The sequence below is a fragment of the Heptranchias perlo genome, chromosome 10 (assembly GCF_035084215.1).
Source record: "Heptranchias perlo isolate sHepPer1 chromosome 10, sHepPer1.hap1, whole genome shotgun sequence".
NCBI classification, from domain to species: Eukaryota; Metazoa; Chordata; class Chondrichthyes; order Hexanchiformes; family Hexanchidae; genus Heptranchias; species Heptranchias perlo.
Window position 1 is genome coordinate 86469524 of NC_090334.1, and position 19465 is coordinate 86488988.

At 44.4% G+C, this 19465-nt stretch overlaps 1 protein-coding gene across 7 annotated transcripts in view; it reads right to left on the reverse strand.

The window, feature by feature from the left end:
• Positions 1–19465, reverse strand: part of syne3 (spectrin repeat containing, nuclear envelope family member 3) — a 207420-nt gene that overhangs the window by 121918 nt on the left and 66037 nt on the right. The window lies entirely within an intron of this gene.

A 19465-nucleotide genomic window follows, 5' to 3' on the forward strand; every position in this document is an offset into this window, starting at 1 on the left:
TTTCCTTTTTTACTTCCCTTCTGAACTTTCTATATTCTGCCTGGTTCTCACTTGTATTATCAACCTGACATCTGTCATACGCCGCTTTTTAACGCTTCATCTTATTCTCTATCTCCCTGGTCATCCAGGGAGCGCTGGCTTTAGTTGCTCTACCTTTCTCCCTTGTTGGAATGTACCTTGTCTGTACCAAAATTATCTCCTCTTTGAAGACCGCCCATTGTTCAATTACAGTTTTGCCTGCCAATCTTTGATTCCAATTTACCCGGGCCAGATTTATTCTCATCTCACTGAAATTGGCCCTCCTCCAACTGAGTATTTTTACTTTCGAGTGGTCAGAGCCCGATTCCATAGCTATTCTCAGCCTTATGATACTATGATCACTGTTCCCTAAATGCTCCCCCACTGACACTTGCTCCACTTGGCCCGTCTCATTCCTCAGAACCAAGTCCAGCAATGCCTCCTTCCTCGTTGGGCCAGAAACGTACTTGTCAAGAAAGTTCTCCTCAACACATTTCAAAAATTCCTCCCCCTCTTTGTCCTTTATATTATTGTTATCCCAGTCCATATTAGGACAGTTAAAATCCCCCATTATCACTACTCTATGGCTTTTGCACCTCTCTGTAATTTCCCTGCAAATTTGCTCCTCTATATCCTTCCCACTAGTTGGTGGCCTATAGAATACACCCAGTAGTGTAATGGCACCTCGATTGTTTCTTAACTCTAACCAAATAGATTCTGTCCTTGACCCCTCCAGGACATCCTCTCTCTCCAGCACTGCAATATTCTCTTCAATCAATAATGCCTTTCTTTCCTTCCCTAACATTCCTGAACACTTTGTATCCAGGAATATTTAGTACCCAATCCTGACCTTTCTTGAGCCAGGTCTCCATTATCGCCACAACATCGTATTCCCATGTGGCTATTTGCGCCTGCAGCTCACCAACCTTGTTTACCACACTTTGTGCGTTTACACACATGCACCGCAAACCTGTCTTAGACTTTCTTGTACTCTCTCGGTCTGACCCCATCTAATACTGTACTATTTTTTACTCCAGGGCTATCCTTCTCTTCCAATCCTTTGTGCCCCTTGTTTCCCCTTTCCAATGCGACATCCTGGTGCCCATCCCCCTGCCAAATTAGTTGAAACACCCCCACAACAATAGCGAACCTCCCTGCAAGGACATTAGTCCCAGCTCCGTTCAAGTGCAACCTGTCCGGCCTGTAAAGATCCCACCTCCCCCAGAACTGGTTCCAATGCCCCAGGAATTTGAAGCTCTCCCTCCGGCACCATCTCTCCAGCCACGCATTCATCTGCTCTATCCTCCTATTTCTATACTCGCTAGCACGTGGCACCGGCAGTAATCCAGAGATCCCGGTTTCAGCAGCAGATGAGCTGAGGCAGGGGCAGAGACAGGTGATGTTACCGAGGTGGAAGTCGGCGGTCTTGGTCAGGAATTCATCTCAGGGTCAAATAGGACGCCGAGGATGTGAACGGTCTGGTTCAGCCTCAGACAGTGGTCAGGGAGAGGGATGGAATCGGTGGGTAGGGAACAGAGTTTGCAGCAGGGACCAAAGACAACGGCTTTGGTCTTCCCAATATTTAGTTGGAGAAAATTTCAGACAAACAATGTGACAAATGAGAGACAGTAGAGCGGTTGAGAGAGGTTGTGGTGAGGTCGAGCTAGGCATCGACATGTGGAATCTGACATGTTTTGGATGATGTTGTCGAGTGACAGCATGTAGATGAGAAATAGGAGGGGGCCAAGGATAGATGCTTGGGGGACTCCAGGAGTAACGGTGTGGGAGCTGGAAGAGAAGCCATTGCAGGTGATTCTCTGGCTATGATTGGATAGATAATAATGGAACCAGTCGAGCTCAGTCCCAGTCAGTTGGACGACGGAGGAGAGGCATTGGAGGAGGATGATGTGGTCAACATGTCAAAGGCTGCAGACAGGTGGAGAAGGTTAAGGAGGGAGAGTTCACCACGGTCACAGTCACACAGGATGTCATTTGTGACTTTGTTAAGGGCCGTTTCAGTACTGTGGCGAGGCGGAAACCTGATTGGAGGGATTCAAACATGGAGTTGAGGGAAAGATGGGCACGGATTTGTGAGGCGGTAACACATTCAAGGATTTTGGAGAGGAAAGGGAGGTTGGAGATGGGCGGCAGTTTGCAAGGACAGAGGAGTCAAGGGTGGTTTTTTTTGAGGTAGGTGGAGAATGTTTCAGTGGGGGAGCATTTGTGAAAATGCTTAACTGAAGGAGGGCTAATTTCAGTGAGTTAAAAAGGGATCTTGTCCAGTTGGATTGGAATTGAAGATTGGTTGGCAAAACAGTAACTGAACAATGGGAGGTCTTCAAAGAGGAGTTGGTTTGGGTACAGAGTACACATCCCCACGAGGGGGAAAGAAAGGGGATCCAAAGCCAGAGCTCGCTGGATGATTAAAGACATAGAGATTAAAATAAAACAGAAAAAGGAGACTTCAAATTACAGTAGAGAACCAGGCTGAATACCGATCTAAAAAAGGGAATAAGAGGGGCAAAGAGAGTATCAGAATAGATTAGCAACTAACATAAAAGGGAACCCAAAAGTCTTTCATAAATATATAAATAGTAAAAGGGTAGTCAAAGGAAGGGTGGGACCGATCAGGGACAAAAAAGATCTTGTGGAGGCAGAGGGCATGGCTGAGGTACTAAATGAATACTTCTCATCGGTCTTCACTAGAGAAGAGGATGCTGCCATTGTAGCAGTAAAGGAGGAGACAGTAGTGATATTGGATCGGATAAAAATAGATGAAGAGGAGGTACTTGAAGACTGGCAGTACTCAAACTAGAAAAGTCACCCGGTTCATTTGGGATGCATCCTAGGTTACGGAGGGAAGTAAGGGTGAAAATTGCAGAGGCTCTGGCCACAACCTTCCAATCCTCCTTGGATCCTTGTTAGCAACATTAAAGCCCATGGGATTAAAGGGGCAATGGCAGCATGGATATAAAATTGGCTAGGGGACAGAAAGCAGAGAGTAGTGGTGAACGGTTGTTTTTCAGGCTGGAGGGACGAATCCAGTGGTGTTCCCCAGGGACCGGTATTAGGACCACTGCTCTTTTTGATATACATTAATGAGCTGGATATAGTGGGTATGATTTCAAAGTCTGCAGAAGACACAAAACTCGGAAATGTAGTAAACAATGTGGAGGATAGTAACAAACTTCAGGAGGACATAGACAGAAGTGACATGAGGAAACATTTTTTTTTAAACGCAGCAAGTGATAGTGATCTGGAATGCACTGCCTGAAAGGGTGGCGGAAGCAGAGTCAATAGCAACTTTCAAAAGGGAATTGGATAAATACTTGAAGGGAGAAAATTTAAAGAGCTATGGGACTAATTAGATAGCTGTTTCAAAGAGCTAGCACAGGCCAGATGGGCCAAAAGGTCTCCCCTCCTGTGATGGAACTACTATGATACTGTGAAGACTAACACAAAATAACTATTTAACAAGTCTGCCATTTCCTTATTTTCATTTGCAATATTACCCGCTTCTGATTTTAAAGGGCCCACATTACCTTTGACTACCTTTTTCTTCGAATGTAATTGTAAAAATTTTTGTATTAATCTTGATATCCCTCGCAAGTTTCTTTTTGTATTTCCTTTTTGCAGCTCGATCTTTTTTGTCTTCTTTTGCTGTTTATATCTCTCCCAGTCCCCTGGATTTACACTATTCTTTGCACTTTTGTATGCTCTTTCCTTTAGTTTTATGTTATCTCTCACCTCTTTTCTCAACCATGGCTGTTTTATTTGTTAAGTAGAGCTCTTACCCCTGAGGGGAATATACTGGTCCTGTATTATGCTAAATTCTTTTTTGAACACCTCCCACTGTTCATCTATAGTTTTATCTGCTAACAGTTTTGACCAGTTTACAGTCGTCATTCTCTGTCTCATCCCATTAAAGTTAGCCTTACCAAAATCCAGAATCTTAGTAACTGTGTTAAGTTTCTCCTTTTCAAACCTAACATTGAATTCAATCATATTATGATCACTGTTAGATAAATGTTCCCTTACTGTTAGATTATTAACTAAGTCTGGCTCATTACACATTACCAAATCTAGTATGGCATCCTCACATGAGGTGAGGAAAACCCGAGTGGAGAGCTTTGGGAACCATGGGCTCAAAGTCACCTGTCCCTCCCAAGTATGTTACACTTACCACGTGTCATGTCTCAAATTATTCATAAAGAACATTATTCCCAAAATGTTATTTTCTGAAAGAAATCTATCTAATTTGCATTTAAATCAATCAACACGAACTGCTTCCACCATCTCCCCAGGGAGCTTGTTCCATAGATTGACCACTCGCTCACTGAAATATAGTTTCCACAGATTAGTTTTGAATTTACCCCCTTCAAGCACAGGCCGTGTCCTCTGGTTCTACTGTACTGAACAAGGTGAAACAACTCATCATGGTCGACATGAACTAGTCCTTTTAGAATCCGAAAAACAGCAATCATATCACCTCTCAACCTTCTCTTTTCCAGTGAGAACATGCCCCAATTTACATAATCGTTCCTCACAATCTAATCCCTCCATCCCTCAATCATTCTGGTTGCTCTCGGCATCCTTTCAATAGCAGCAATATCCTTTCTGTACGGTGGCGACCAGAACTGTACACAGTATTCGAAGTGCGGTTGCACCAATGTTTTGTAAGTAGCAGGATTACCTCACAATTTCGGCTCAATAGTGACCTTTTAATACATCCCAACATTTGCGATACTCACTGCCACTGGGCATTTTTGCAATAGCTTCAATTTATTGTCAATCAGAATCCTAAGGTCCCTTTATTTTCCATGCACATTATTTTCTTCCCATTTAAGTAATAGCCCCTTCTTGGACTTTTTGTCCTGATGTGAAGCACTTTGCATTTCTCTACATTGAATTTCATCTGCCACCAGTTGTCACTTTCAGTGGCCCCACTCCATCCTTGTTTTTATTTTTTAAATATAACTAAAAATCTTTCTTCATTATCCTTCACTTCTCTTGCCATGTTCAGTTTGAGATGTTTCTTTGCTATTTTGATGCCCTTTTTCACTCCAGAAATGCCCTTTGGTCTTGAATCCATCTTAATTCTGTGTCGTTTTCCTTCATGGCTGCAAATGCTTCTTTTTCTCTGAGTTGCCTGGTAGTCCCGTTCAACCAGGCAGAAGCCTTTAAGCTTTGGAACCTTTACTTTGCATGGGTACACGTTGGTCCATTTCATTCAGAATCACCTCTTTGAAGGAACGCCACATTTCCTGAATCCCCTAGCCTAAGTTTTTTACTAATACTACTAAATTAATATTAGTAAAAAGTACTACTAGAGAAATTAATAGGACTGAAAGTCGATAAATCCCAAGGACCTGATGATCTACATCCCAGGGTTTTGAAAGAGGTGGCTATAGAGATAGTGGATGCATTGGTTGTCATCTCCCAAAATTCTATAGATTCTGGAATGGTTCCTGCAGATTGGAGGGTGGCAAATGTAACCCCACTATTTAAGAAAGGAGGGAGAGAGAAAACAGGAAACTACAGACCTGTTAGCCTGACATCAGTACCAGGGAAAATGCTGGAATCTATTATAAAGGATGTGATAACAGGACACTTAGAAAATAATAATAGGATTTGGCAGAGTCAACATGGATTTATGAAAGGGAAATCATGTTTGACAAACCTATTGGAGTTCTTTGAGGCTGTAACTAGTAGAATAGATAAGGGGGAACCAGTGGATGTGGTGTATTTAGATTTTCAGAAGGCCTTTGATAAGGTCCCACACAGGAGGTTGGTGAACAAAGTTAGAGCACGTGGAATTGGGGAAATATACTGGCGTGGATTGAGAATTGGTTAACAGACAGGAAACAGAGAGTAGGAATAAACGGGTCTTTTTCAGATTGGCAGACTGTGACTAGTGGGGTACCACAGGGATCGGTGCTTGGGCCCCAGATATTCACAATCTATATCAATGATTTGAATGAGGGGACCAAATGTAATATTTCCAAGTTTGCTGATGACACAAAATTAGGTGGGAATGTGAGTTGTGAGGAGGATGCAAAGAGTCTTCAAGAGGATACAGACAGGCTAAGTGAGTGGGCAAGAACATGGCAGATGGAATATAATGTGGAAAAATGTGAAGTTATCCACTTTGTAGGAAAAACAGAAATGCAGAGTATTTTTTAAATGATGAGAGATTGGGAAATGTTGATCTTCAAGGGGACCTGGGTGTCCTTGTACATGAGTCACTGAAAGCTAACATGCAGGTGCAGCAAGCAATTAGGAAGGCAAATGGTATGTTGGCCTTTATTACAAGAGGATTTGAGTACAGGAGGAAAGATGTCTTACGGCAATTATACAGGGCTTTGGTGAGACTGCACCTGGAGTATTGTGTACAATTTTGGTTTCCTTACCTAAGGATAGACTCGCCATAGAGGGAATCATAGAAAATTTACAGCACAGAAGGAGGCCATTCGGCCCATCGTGTCCGCGCCGGCTGACAACCGAGCCACCCAGCCTAATCCCACTTTCCCGCATTTGGTCCGTAGCCCTGCAGGTTATGGCTCTTCAGGTGCACATGCAGGTATTTTTTAAATGAGTTGAGGGTTTCTGCCTCCACTCAGGCAGTGAGTTCCAGACCCCCACCATCCTCTGGGTGAAAACATTTTTCCTCATTTCCGCTCTAATCCTTCGACCGATCACTTTAAATCTATGCCCCCTGGTTATTGACATCTCTGCTAAGGGAAATAGGTCATGGAGTCATAGAGTCATAGAGTTATACAGCACGGATAGAGGCCCTTCGGCCCATCGTGTCCGCGCCGGCCATCAGCCCTGTCTACTCTAATCCCATATTCCAGCATTTGGTCCGTAGCCTTGTATGCTATGGCATTTCAAGTGCTCATCCAAATGCTTCTTGAATGTTGTGAGGGTTCCTGCCTCCACAACCCTTTCAGGCAGTGAGTTCCAGACTCCAACCACCCTCTGGGTGAAAAAGTTCTTTCTCAAATCCCCTCTAAACCTCCCGCCTTTTACCTTGAATCTATGTCCCCTTGTTATTGAGCCCTCGACGAAGGGAAAAAGCTCCTTAGTATCCATCCTATCTGTGCCCCTCATAATTTTGTACACCTCAATCATGTCCCCCCTCAGCCTCCTCTGCTCCAAGGAAAACAAACCCAATCTTCCCAGTCTCTCTTCATAGCTGAAGCGCTCCAGCCCTGGTAACATCCTGGTGAATCTCCTCTGCACCCTCTCCAAAGCGATCACATCCTTCCTGTAGTGTGGCGACCAGAACTGCACACAGTACTCCAGCTGTGGCCTAACCAGTGTTTTATACAGCTCCATCATAACCTCCTTGCTCTTATATTCTATGCCTCGGCTAATAAAGGCAAGTATCCCATATGCCTTCTTTACCACCTTATCTACCTGTTCCGCCGCCTTCAGGGATCTGTGAACTTGCACACCAAGATCCCTCTGACCCTCTGTCTTGCCTAGGGTCCTCCCATTCATTGTGTATTCCCTTGCCTTGTTAGTCCCTCCAAAGTGCATCACCTCGCACTTTTCCGGGTTAAATTCCATTTGCCACTGTTCCGCCCATCTGACCAACCCATCTATATCGTCCTGCAGACTGAGGCTATCCTCCTCGCTATTTACCACCCTACCAATTTTTGTATCATCAGCGAACTTACTGATCATACCTTTTACATTCATATCCAAGTCATTAATGTAGACCACAAACAGCAAGGGACCCAGCACCGATCCCTGTGGTACCCCACTGGCCACAGGCTTCCAGTCACAAAAACAACCTTCGACCATCACCCTCTGCCTTCTGCCACTAAGCCAGTTTTGTATCCAAAGTGCCAAGGCACCCTGGATTCCATGGGCTCGTACCTTCTTGACCAGTCTCCTGTGGGGGACTTTATCGAAGGCCTTACTGAAATCCATGTATACCACATCCACTGCGTTACCCTCATCCACACGCCTAGTCACCCCCTCAAAAAATTCAATCAAATTAGTCAGACATGATCTTCCCTTGACAAAGCCATGTTGACTATCCCTATCCACTCTATCTAGGCCCCTCATAATTTTGTACACCTTAATCATATCACCCCTCAGCCTCCTCTGTTCCATGGAAAACAACCCCAGCTTATTCAATGTCATAATAGCTAAAATTCTCCAGTCCTGACAACATCCTCGTAAATCTCCTCTGCACCTTCTCTTGTGCAATTACATCCTTCCTGTAATGTGGTGACCAGAACTGTACGCAGTACTCAAGCTGTGTCCTAACTAGTGTTTTATACAGTTCCAGCATAACATCCCTGTTTTTATATTCTATGCCTCGGCTAATAAAGGAAAGTATTCCATATGCCTTCTTAATCACCTTATCTACCTGTCCTGTTACCTTCAGGGATCTGTGGACATTCACTCCAAGGTCCCTCACTTCCTCTACACCTTTCAGTATCCTCCCATTTATTGTGTATTCCCTTGCCTTGTTTGCTCTCCCCAAACACTTCTCCAGATTGAACTCCATTTGCTACTTTTCTGCCCATCTGACCAGTCCATTGATATCTTCCTGCGGTCGACAGCTTTCCTCCTCACTATCAACCACATGGCCTATCTTTGTGTCATCCGCAAATTTCTTAATCATGCTCCCCTACGTTTAAGTCCAAATCGTCAATGTATAATCACAAAAAGTAAAGGACCCAGTACCGAGCCCTGCGGCACCCCACTGGAAACAGCCTTCCAGTTGCAAAAATACCCGTCGACCATTACCCTTTGCTTCCTGCCACTGAGCCAATTTTGGATCCAATTTGTCACACTCCTTTGGATCCCATGGACTTTTACTTTTTTGACCAAATGTGCCATGTGGGACCTGGTCAAAAGCCTTGCTAAAATCCATGATTTTACATCAATTACACGACCCTCATCGATCCTCCTTGTCACCTCCTGTAAGCTTTCCGCAGTATTGAGTTCCCGGTGTCTATCATAGGCTTTCTTTTTCTGCCTTATCTTACCCTGAATGCTTCTTGACATCCAGGGGGCTTTCGATTTGGCAGCTTTTTCTTTGTGGGAACATCTTTACCCTGAATGCCTTGAATCACCCCTTTGAATGTCTCCCACCGCTCTGACACTGATTCACTTTCAAGCAGCTGTTTCCAGTTTACTTCTGCTAAATCACTTTTCAGTTTAGGAATGCAACAAAGGTTCACCAGACTGATTCCTGGGATGGCGGGATTGTACTATAAAGAGAGATTGAGTTGACCAGGCCTGAATTCTCTGGAGTTTAGAAGAATGAGAGGTGATCTCATTGAAACATACTAAATTCTTACAGGGCTCGACAGGGTAGATGCAGGGAGGATCTTTCCCCTGGCTGGGGAATCTAGAACCAGGGGTCACAGTGTCACAACAAGGGGTAGGCCATTTAGGACTGAGATGAGGAGAAATTTCTTCACTCGGAGGGTGGTGAATCTTTGGAATTCTGTACCCCAGAGAGCTGTGGAGGCTCAGTCATTGAGTACATTCAAAGCAGAGATTGATAGATTTCTAGATATTAAAGGCACCAAGGGATATGGGAACAGTGCAGGAAAATGGCGGAGCAGGCTCGAGGGGCCAGATGGCCTACTCCTGCTCCTATTTCGTACATTCGTATGTTCTTAAAATTGGAAATGTCACTCCATTATTTAAGGCAGGAGCTAGGGAGCAACCAGGAAACTACAAGCCTGACAGTTTAATGTCAGTTGTGGGGAAATTAATGGAATCTATCATTAGGGACAGAGTGACTGAGCACTTGGACAGGTATCAGCTGATCAAAGGGAGTCAGCATGGATTTGTGAAGGGTAGGTCATGTCTGACTAATCTAGTTGAATTTTTTTTTTTGAGGAGGTCACTAACATGGTGGATATGGGAGTGTCGTCTATATGGACTTCCAGAAGGTATTTGATAAGGTTCCGCCCAAGAGATTATTGGCAAAATTGAGAGGTAACCTTGTGATATGCGTTGGTAATTGGTTGGGAGGTAGGAGAGAGAGAGCAGGGATAAAGGAAATGTACACTGATCGGCAGGATGTGATAAGTGGTGTTCCCCAGGATCTGTGCTGGGGCCTCAGCTTTTAAACATATTTAGCAATGACTTGGATGAAGGAATAGAAAGCTGTATATCCAAGTTTGCAGATGACACTAAGTAAGGAGGGACAGTAAGTTGTATAGATGGGAGCAGGATGTTACAAAGGGACAGACAGATTATGTGAGTGGACAAAACTGTGGCAAATGGAGTTTAATGTGGGGAAGTGTGAGGTCATCCACTCTGCATCCAAGAAAGACAAATAGGAAGATTTTCTCGATCTCTCGAGAGACTAGAAACTGTGGAGGACCAAAGAGATTTGGATTTCCTGCTTTATAAATCACTAAAAGTTGGTGCACATGTACAAAAAGCAATCAAAAACATTAATGGAATGTTGGCCTTTATCTCAAGAGGGGTGGAATATGAAGGGAAGGAAGTTTTGCTTCAGTTGTAAAAAGCCTTGGTCATAGGAACTTAAGAAATACGAGCAGGAGTAGGCCATGGGACCCCACGAGCCTGCTCTGCCATTCAATAAGATCATGGCTGATCTTCGACCTCAACTCCACTTTCCTGCCCGATCCCCATATCCCTCGATTCCCCTGGAGTCCAAAAATCTATCCATCTCAGCCTTGAATATATTCAACGACTCAGCATCCACAGCCCCCTGGGATAGAGAATTCCATAGATTCACAACCCCGTGTGTGAAGAAACTCTTCCTCATCTCAGTCTTAAATGGCCGACCCCTTATCCTGAGACCAAGTCCCCGAGTTCTAGACTCTCCGGACAGGGGAAACAGCCTCTCAGCATTTACCCTGTCAAGCCCCCTCAGAATCTTGTATGTTTCAATGAGATCACCTCTCAGTCTTCTAAACTCCAGAGAGAAAAGGCCCATTCTCCCCTCATACGACAACCCTCTCATCCCAGGAATCAATCCAATGAACCTTCGTTGCACCGCCTCCAAGGCAAGTATATCCTTCCTTAGATAAGGAGACCAAAACTGTACTCAGTACTCCAGGTGAGGTCTCACCAAAGCCCTGTACAATTGTAGTAAGACTTCCTTACTTTTGTACTCCAACCCCCTTGCAATAAAGGCCAGTATGCCATTTGCCTTCCTAATTGCTTGATGTAAACTACATGTTAACTTTTTGTGTACCTTGTATGAGGACACCCAAATCTCTCTGAACACCAACATTTAATAGTTTCTCACCATTTAAAAAATATTCTGTTTTTCTATTCTTCCTACCAAAGTGAATAACCTCACATTTCCCCACATTATACTCCATCTGCCGCCTTCTCGCCCACTCACTTAACCTGTCTGTGTCTCTTTGCAGACTCTGTGTCCTCACAGCTTTCTTCCCCACCTAGCTTTGTATCATCAGCAAACTTGGATACATTACACTCGGTCCCTTTATCTAAGTCATTAATATAGATTGTAAATAGCTGAGGCCCAAGCACTGATCCTTGCGGTACCCCACTAGTTACAGCCTCCCAATCTGAAAATGACCCGTTTATCCCTAATCTCTGTTTCCTGTCCGTTAACCAATCCTCTATCCATGCTAATATATTACCCCCAGCCCCATGAGCCCTTATCTTGCGTAACAACCTTTTATATGGCACCTTATCGAATGCCTTTTGAAAATCCAAATATACTACATCCCTTTTATCTACCCTGCTAGTTACACCCTCAAAAAACTCCAGTAGATTTGTCAAACACGATTTCCCTTTCCTAAAACCATGTTGACTCTGCCTAATCATATTGTGATTTTCTAAGTGCCCTGTTACCACTTCCTTAATAACGAATTCCAGCATTTTCCTGACGACTGATGTCAGGCTAACTGGCCTGTAGTACCCTGTTTTCTCTCTCCCTCCTTTCTTGAATAGCGGGGTTACATTTGCTGCCTTCCAATCCGCTCGGACCGTTCTAGAACCTAGGAAATTTTGGAAGATCACACCCAATGCATCCACTATCTCTGCAGGCACCTCTTTTCGAACCCTCAGATGTAGGCCATCAGGTCCGGGGATTTATCGGCTTTTTGTCCCATTAGTTTCTCCAGTAGTTTTTCTCTATTGATTATTTTTTGTACCTGACTACTGCATTTTACTGATCGGTGTACAGGGACCCCTAAATCTCTTTGGACCTCCACTCGGATCAATCCCTTTTTGGTCCAAAATGGATGACCTCACACTTACCTGCGTTGAAATCCATCTGCCAGTTTTGCTCACTCATTTAATCTATCAATGTCTCTTTGTAATTTTATGCTCCTGTCTATACTACTTACTATGCCTCCAATCTTAATATCATATTTTTTTATTCGTTCACGGGATGTGGGCATCTCTGGCGAGGCCGGCATTTATTGCCCATCCCTAATTGCCCTTGAGGAGGTGGTGGTGAGCCGCCTTCTTGAACCACTGCAGTCCGTGTGGTGACGGTTCTCCCACAGTGCTGTTAAGAAGGGAGTTCCAGGATTTTGACCCAGCGACGATGAAGGAACGGCGATATGTTTCCAAGTCGGGATGGTATGTGACTTGGAGGGGAACATGCAGGTGGTGTTGTTCCCATGTGCCTGCTGCTCTTGTCCTTCCAGGTGGTAGAGGCCGCGGGTTTGGGAGGTGCTGTCGAAGAAGCCTTGGCAAGTTGCTGCAGTGCATCCTGATGGTACACACTGTAGCCACTGTACACCGGTGGTGAAGGGAGTGAATGTTTCGGGTTGTGGATGGGGTGCCAATCAAGCGGGCTGCTTTGTCCTGGATGGTGTCAAGCTTCTTGAGTGTTGTTGGAGCTGTACTCATCCAGGCAAGTGGAGAGTATTCCATCACACTCCTGACTTGTGCCTTGTAGATGGCGGAAAGGCTTTGGGGAGTCAGGAGATGAGACATTCGCCGCAGAATACCCAGCCTCTGACCTGCTCTTGTAGCCACAGTATTTATATGGCTGGTCCAGTTAAGTTTCTGGTCAATGGTGACCCCCAGGATGTTGATGGTGGGGGATTCGGCGATGGTAATGCCTTTGAATGTCAAGGGGAGACTCTCTCTTGTTGGAGATGGTCATTGCCTGGCACTTGTCTGGCGTGAATGTTACTTGCCACTTATGAGCCCAAGCCTGGATGTTGTCCAGGTCTTGCTGCATGCGGGCTCAGACTGCTTCATTATTTGAGGGGTTGCGAATTGAACTGAACACTGTGCAATCATCAGCGAACATCCCCATTTCTGACCTTATGATGGAGGGAAGGTCATTGATGAAGCAGCTGAAGATGATTGGGCCTAGGACACTGCCCTGACGAACTCCTGCAGCAATGCCCCGGGGCTGAGATGATTGGCCTCCAACAACCACTACCATCTTCCTTCGTGCTAGGTATGACTCCAGCCACTGGAGAGTTTTCCCCCTGATTCCCATTGACTTCAATTTTACTAGGGCTCCTTGGTGCCACACTCGGTCAAATGCTGCCTTGATGTCAAGGGCAGTCACTCTCACCTCACCTCTGGAATTCAGCTCTTTTGTCCCTGTTTGGACCAAGGCTGTAATGAGGTCTGGAGCTGAGTGGTCCTGGCGGAACCCAAACTGAGCATCGGTGGGCAGGTTATTGGTGAGTAAGTGCCGCTTGATAGCACTGTTGACGAACCCTTCCATCACTTTGCTGATGATCGAGAGTAGACTGATGGGGCGGTAATTGGCCGGATTGGATTTGTTCTGCTTTTTGTGGACAGGACATACCTGGGCAATTTTCCACATTGTCGGGTAGATGCCAGTGTTGTAGCTGTACTCGAACAGCTTGGCTAGAGGTGCACCATTCGGCCCATCGTGCCTGTGCCAGCTCTTTGAAAGAGCTATCCAATTAGTCCCACTTCCCTGCTCTTTCCCCATAGCCCTGTAACTTTTTCCCTTCAAGTATTTATCCAATTCTCTTTTGAAAGTTATTATTGAATCTGCTTCCACCACCCTTTCAGGCAGTGCATTCCAGATCTCTGCGTGTCATCGGAAAACTGATGAAAAAAGACAAAGATCCAGCTTGTTCATCATCTCCCATCCTAATAGCCGCATGATACAGCCGTAGTGGAGTTGTTAACTAATCACAGCAATCAATCTCTATCGATTAGTCTCCAACAGACCCAGACATAAGAACAGAAGGCCATTCAGCCCCTTGAGTCTGTTCCGCCATTTAACGAGATCATGGCTGATATGTATCCAAACTCCATGTCCCTTAATGCCCTTGGTTAGCAGAAATCTGTCGATCTCAGATTTAAAATTATTAATTGAGCTAGCATCTACTGCTTTTTGTGGGACAGTGCACCACACTTCAACCACCCTTTGCGTGATCCTCAATCAAATCACCCCTTAACCTTCTATATTCCAGGGAATACAAGCCTAGTTAATATAATCTCTCCTCATAATCTAACCCACAGAGCCCTGGAGTCATCCCAAGACCATCATATCCTTCCTAAGGTGCGGTGCCCAGAACTGTACACAGTGCTCCAGATGTGGTCCAGGGCTTTGTATAGCTGTAGCAAAACTTCCTACCCTTTATATTCTAGCCCTCAAGTTATAAATGCTAACATTCCATTAGCCTTTTTGATTATTTTTTGTACCTCACCACTACATTTTAGTGATCTGTGTACATGGGCCCCTAAATCTCTTTGGATCTCCACTGTTCCGAGCTCTTCACCATTTAAAAAATACTCCGATCCTTTTTTGGTCCCAAATGGATGACCTCACACTTACCTGTGTTGAAATCCATCTGCCACAGTTTTGCCCACTCACCTAATCTATCAATGTCTCTTTATAATTTTATGCTCCCGCCTACACGACTTACTATACCACCAATCGTTGTGATGTCAGCAAACTTGGATATATGGCTTCCTATTGTGTTATCTAAGTCATTAATAAATATAGTGAATAGTTGAGGCCCCAGCACAGATCCTTGTGGGACACCACTAGTCACTTCCTTCCAATTCGAGTGCATACCGATGATCCTACTCTCTCTTCAACGCCTAACCAATCTCCTAACCAGGTCAATAATTTGCCTTCAGTTCAATGAGCTTTTATTTTACTTAACAATCTCTTCTGTAGAACCTTATGGAATGCCTTCTGGAAGTCCATATAAACTACTTCCATGTGAGGAGGACACAAAGGGATATAGACAGGTTAAGTGAGTGGGCAAGAAGGTGGCAGATGGAGTATAATGTGGGGAAATGTGAAATTATCCACTTTGGTAGAAAGAATAGAAATGCAGAATATTTTTTTAAAAAGGTGAGAAACCATTAAATGTTAATATTCAGCGGAATTTGGGGTCCTTATACACGAATCACAGGAAGTTAACATGCAGGTTCAGCAAGCAATTAGGAAGGCAAATGGAATGTTAGCCTTTATTGCAAGGGGGTTGTAGTACAAGAATAAGGAAGTCTTACTGCAATTATACAGGGCTTTGGTTAGGCCACACCTGGAGCACTGTGTACAGTTTTGGTCTCCTTACCAAAGGAAGGATATATTCGCCTTAGAGGGGGTGCAACGAAGGTTCACGAGATTGATTCCGGGAATGAAAGGCTTGTGCTATGAGGAAAGATTGAGTAGAATGGGCTTATACTCTCTGCAGTTTAGAAGAATGAGAGGTGATCTCATTGAAACATATAAAATTTTTAGAGGGCTTAACAGGGTAGATGCTGAGAGGCTGTTTCCCCTGGCCGGACAGTCTATAACTAGGGGTCATAGCATCAAGATAAGGGGTCAGCCATTTTGGACTGAGATGAGGAAAAATTTCTTCACTCACTTGGAATTCTCTACTCCAGAGGGCTGTGGATGCTGAGTCGTTGAGTATATTCAAGACTGGGATAGATAGATTTTTGGACACCAAGGGAATCAAGGGATATGGGGATCGGGTGGGAAAGTGGAGTTGAGGTCGAAGATCAACCATGATCTTGTTGGAATGGCAGAGTAGGTTCGAGGGGCCTTACGGCCTGCTCCTGCTCCTATTTCTTATGTTCAGAGACATTCCCTGTCTACCACTTCAGTCACTTCCTCAAAAAATTCAATTAGGTTTGTTGGACATGACCTACTCTTTACAAATCCATGTTGGCTCTCTCTAATCAGCTCAAATTTCCCTAAGTGCTCGGTCACACTGTCCTTAATTACAGATTCCAATAACTTCCCCACAACAGATGTTAGACTAACAGGTCTATAATTTCCTGGTTTCTCTCTCTCATCTTTCTTAAATAATGGAGTTACATTTGCAATTTTCCAATCTAAAGCAACAATTCCCGAATCGAGAAAGCTTTGGAAGATTATGGCTAAAGCATCTGCACTTTCCTCACCTCCTTCCTTTAAAACCCTGGGGTGGAAACCATTAAGTCCTGGGGATTTGTCAGTCTTAAGCACCATTATTTTTTCTAATATTGTTTTCTTGCTTACATTAACTTCAGTGAGTTCGTCATTGATTCACTATTAGTTCTCCTGGAATGTCATGTATATTATCCTCTACTGGGAAGACTGACACAAAGTAATTATTCAACAAGTCTGCCATTTCCTTATTTTCATTTGCAATGGTCAGACCCCATCTGGACTACTGCATGAGTGCTGGGCACCGCACCTCGGGAAGGATAGACTGACCTTGGAGGGGGTGCAGAGCATATTTTCCAGGCTTAGAAGGGACAAATTATGAGGACAGGTTGAATTATAGAAAATTTACAGCACAGAAGGAGGCCATTCAGCCCATCGTGTCCACGCCGGCCGAAAATGAGCCATCCAGCCTAATCCCACTTTCCAGCCCTTGGTCCGTAGCCCTGTAAGTCACGACACTTCAGGTGCACATCCAGGTACTTTTTTTTTTAAATGAGTTGACGGTTTCTGCCTCTCCCACCCTCTCAGGCAGTGAGTTCCAGACCCCACCACCCTCTGGGTGAAAACATTTCTCCTCAGCTCCCCTCTAATCCTTCTACCAATCACTTTAAATCTATGCCCCCTGGTTATTGATCTCTCTGCGAAGGGAAATAGGTCCTCCCTATCCACTCTATCTCGGCCCCTCGTAATTTTGTACACCTCAATTAAACCTCCCCTCAGCCTCTCTGTTCTGAAGAGAACAACCCCAGCCTATCCAATCTTTCATCATAGCTAAAATTCTCCAGTCCTGGCAACATCCTCGTAAATCTCCTCTGCACCCTCTCGAGTGCAATTACATCCTTCCTGTAATGTGGTGACCAGAACTGTACACAGTACTCAAGCTGTGGCCTAATTAGTGTTTTAGACAGTTCCAGCATAACCTCCCTGCTCTTATATTCTATGCCTCGGCTAATAAAGGAAAGTATTCCATATACCTTTTTAACCACCTTATCTACCTGTCCTGCTGCCTTCAGGGATCTGTGGACATGCACTCCAAGGTCCCTCACTTCCTCTGCACCTCTCAGTATCCTCCCATTTATTGTGTATTCCCTTGCCTTGTTTGCCCTCCCCAAATGCATTACCTCACACTTCTCCAGATTGAATTCCATTTGCCACTTTTCTGCCCATCTGACCAGTCCATTGATATCTTCCTGCAGTCTACAGCTTTCCTCCTCACTATCAACCACACGGCCAATTTTCGTATCATCTGCAAACTTCTTAATCATGCCCCCTACATTTAAGTCCAAATCACAATATAAATACAAATATATTAATATTAATATATTATAAAGTAATATAAATCACTAAAATCAAGGGACCCTTCTCAAGGGCAGTTAGGGATGGGCAATAAATGCTGGCCTTGCCAGCGACGCCCACATTCCATGAACGAATAATAAAAAAAGTCCTGCGGAACCTGCCCTGCCCTGGCCCGAGGTATTTAAAATGATACAAGAATTCAATGGAATTGATACAGAGCAACCAGAACAAGGGGGCATAATCTCTAAATCATATCCAGGCCATTCAGGAGTGAAATCAGGAAGTGCCTTTTCACACAAAGGGTAGTGGAGATCTGGAATCCTCTCCAGAAAGGCTGTGGACTTTGGGTCAATTGAAATTTTAAGACTAAGATCAATAGATTTTTGCTAGATAAGGTTCATAATATCGTAGATACAGCACAGATGGAGGCCATTCGGCCTATTGTGCCTGTCCCAGCTGTTTGAAAGGGCTACCCAATTAGTCACACTCCCCTGCACTTTCCCCATAGACCTGTAAATTTTTTCCCTTTAAATATTTATCTAATTTCCTTTTGAAAATTACTGTTGAATCTGCTTCCATCACCCATTCAGGCAGTGATCTTCCAAAATTCCATAGATTCTAGAACAGTCCCAGCAGATTGGAGGGTAGCAAACGTAACCTCGCTATTCAAGAACGGGTAGAAAAAACTGAACTACAGGCCAGATAGCCTGACATCAGTCGTCAGGAAAATTCTGGAATTCATTATTAAGCACGTGGTAACAGGACACTTAGAAAATCTTAATATGATTAGGCAGAGTCAACATGGTTTTATGAAAGGGAAATCGTGTTTGACAAACCTATTAAGAGTTTTTTGAGGACGTAACTAGCAGGGTAGATAAAGGGGAACCAGTGGATGTCATATATTTAGGTTTTCAAAAGGCATTCGATAAGGTGCCAAATAAAAGACTGTTACACAAGATAAGGGCTCATGGGGTCGTGGGTAACTCTGAGGGTACGGTAGCATAGTGGTTATGTTACTGGACTAGTAATCCAGAGGCCTGGACTAATATTCCAGAGTCATGAGTTCAAATCCTGCCACGGCAGCTGGGGAATTTAAATTCAATTAATTACATAAAATCTGGAATTAAAATACTAGTATCAGTAATGATGGCCATGAAACTACAGGATTGTTGTAAAAACCCATCTGGTTCACTAATATCCTTTCGAGAAGGAAACCTGCCAGTCTGGCCGATATGTGACTCCAGACCCACAGCAATATGGTTGATTCTTAATTGCCCTCTGAAATGGCCGAGCAAGCCACTCAGTTGTAAAATCTCACTAAAAAAAGTCACAATAAGAGTAAAACCGGACGGACCACTAGGCACCGGACACGACAAAGGCAAACCAAGCCCATGCAAAGTCCTCCTCACTAACATCTGGGGACTTGTGCCAAAATTGGGTAGAGCTGTCCCACAGACCAGTCAAGCAACAGCCTGACATAGCCATACTCACAGAATCATACCTTTCAGCCAACGTCCAGACTCTTCCATCACTATCCCTGGGTATGTCCTGTCCCACCGGCAGGACAGACCCACCAGAGGTGGCGGTACAGTGGTCTGGAGAGAGTGGCCCTGGGAGTCCTCAACATTGACTCTGGGACCCCATGAAATCTCATGGCATCAGGTCAAACATGGGCACGGAAACCTCCTGCTGATTACCACCTACTGCCCTCCCTCAGCTGATGAATCAGTCCTCCTCCATGTTGAGAAGCACTGAGGGTAGCAAGGGCAC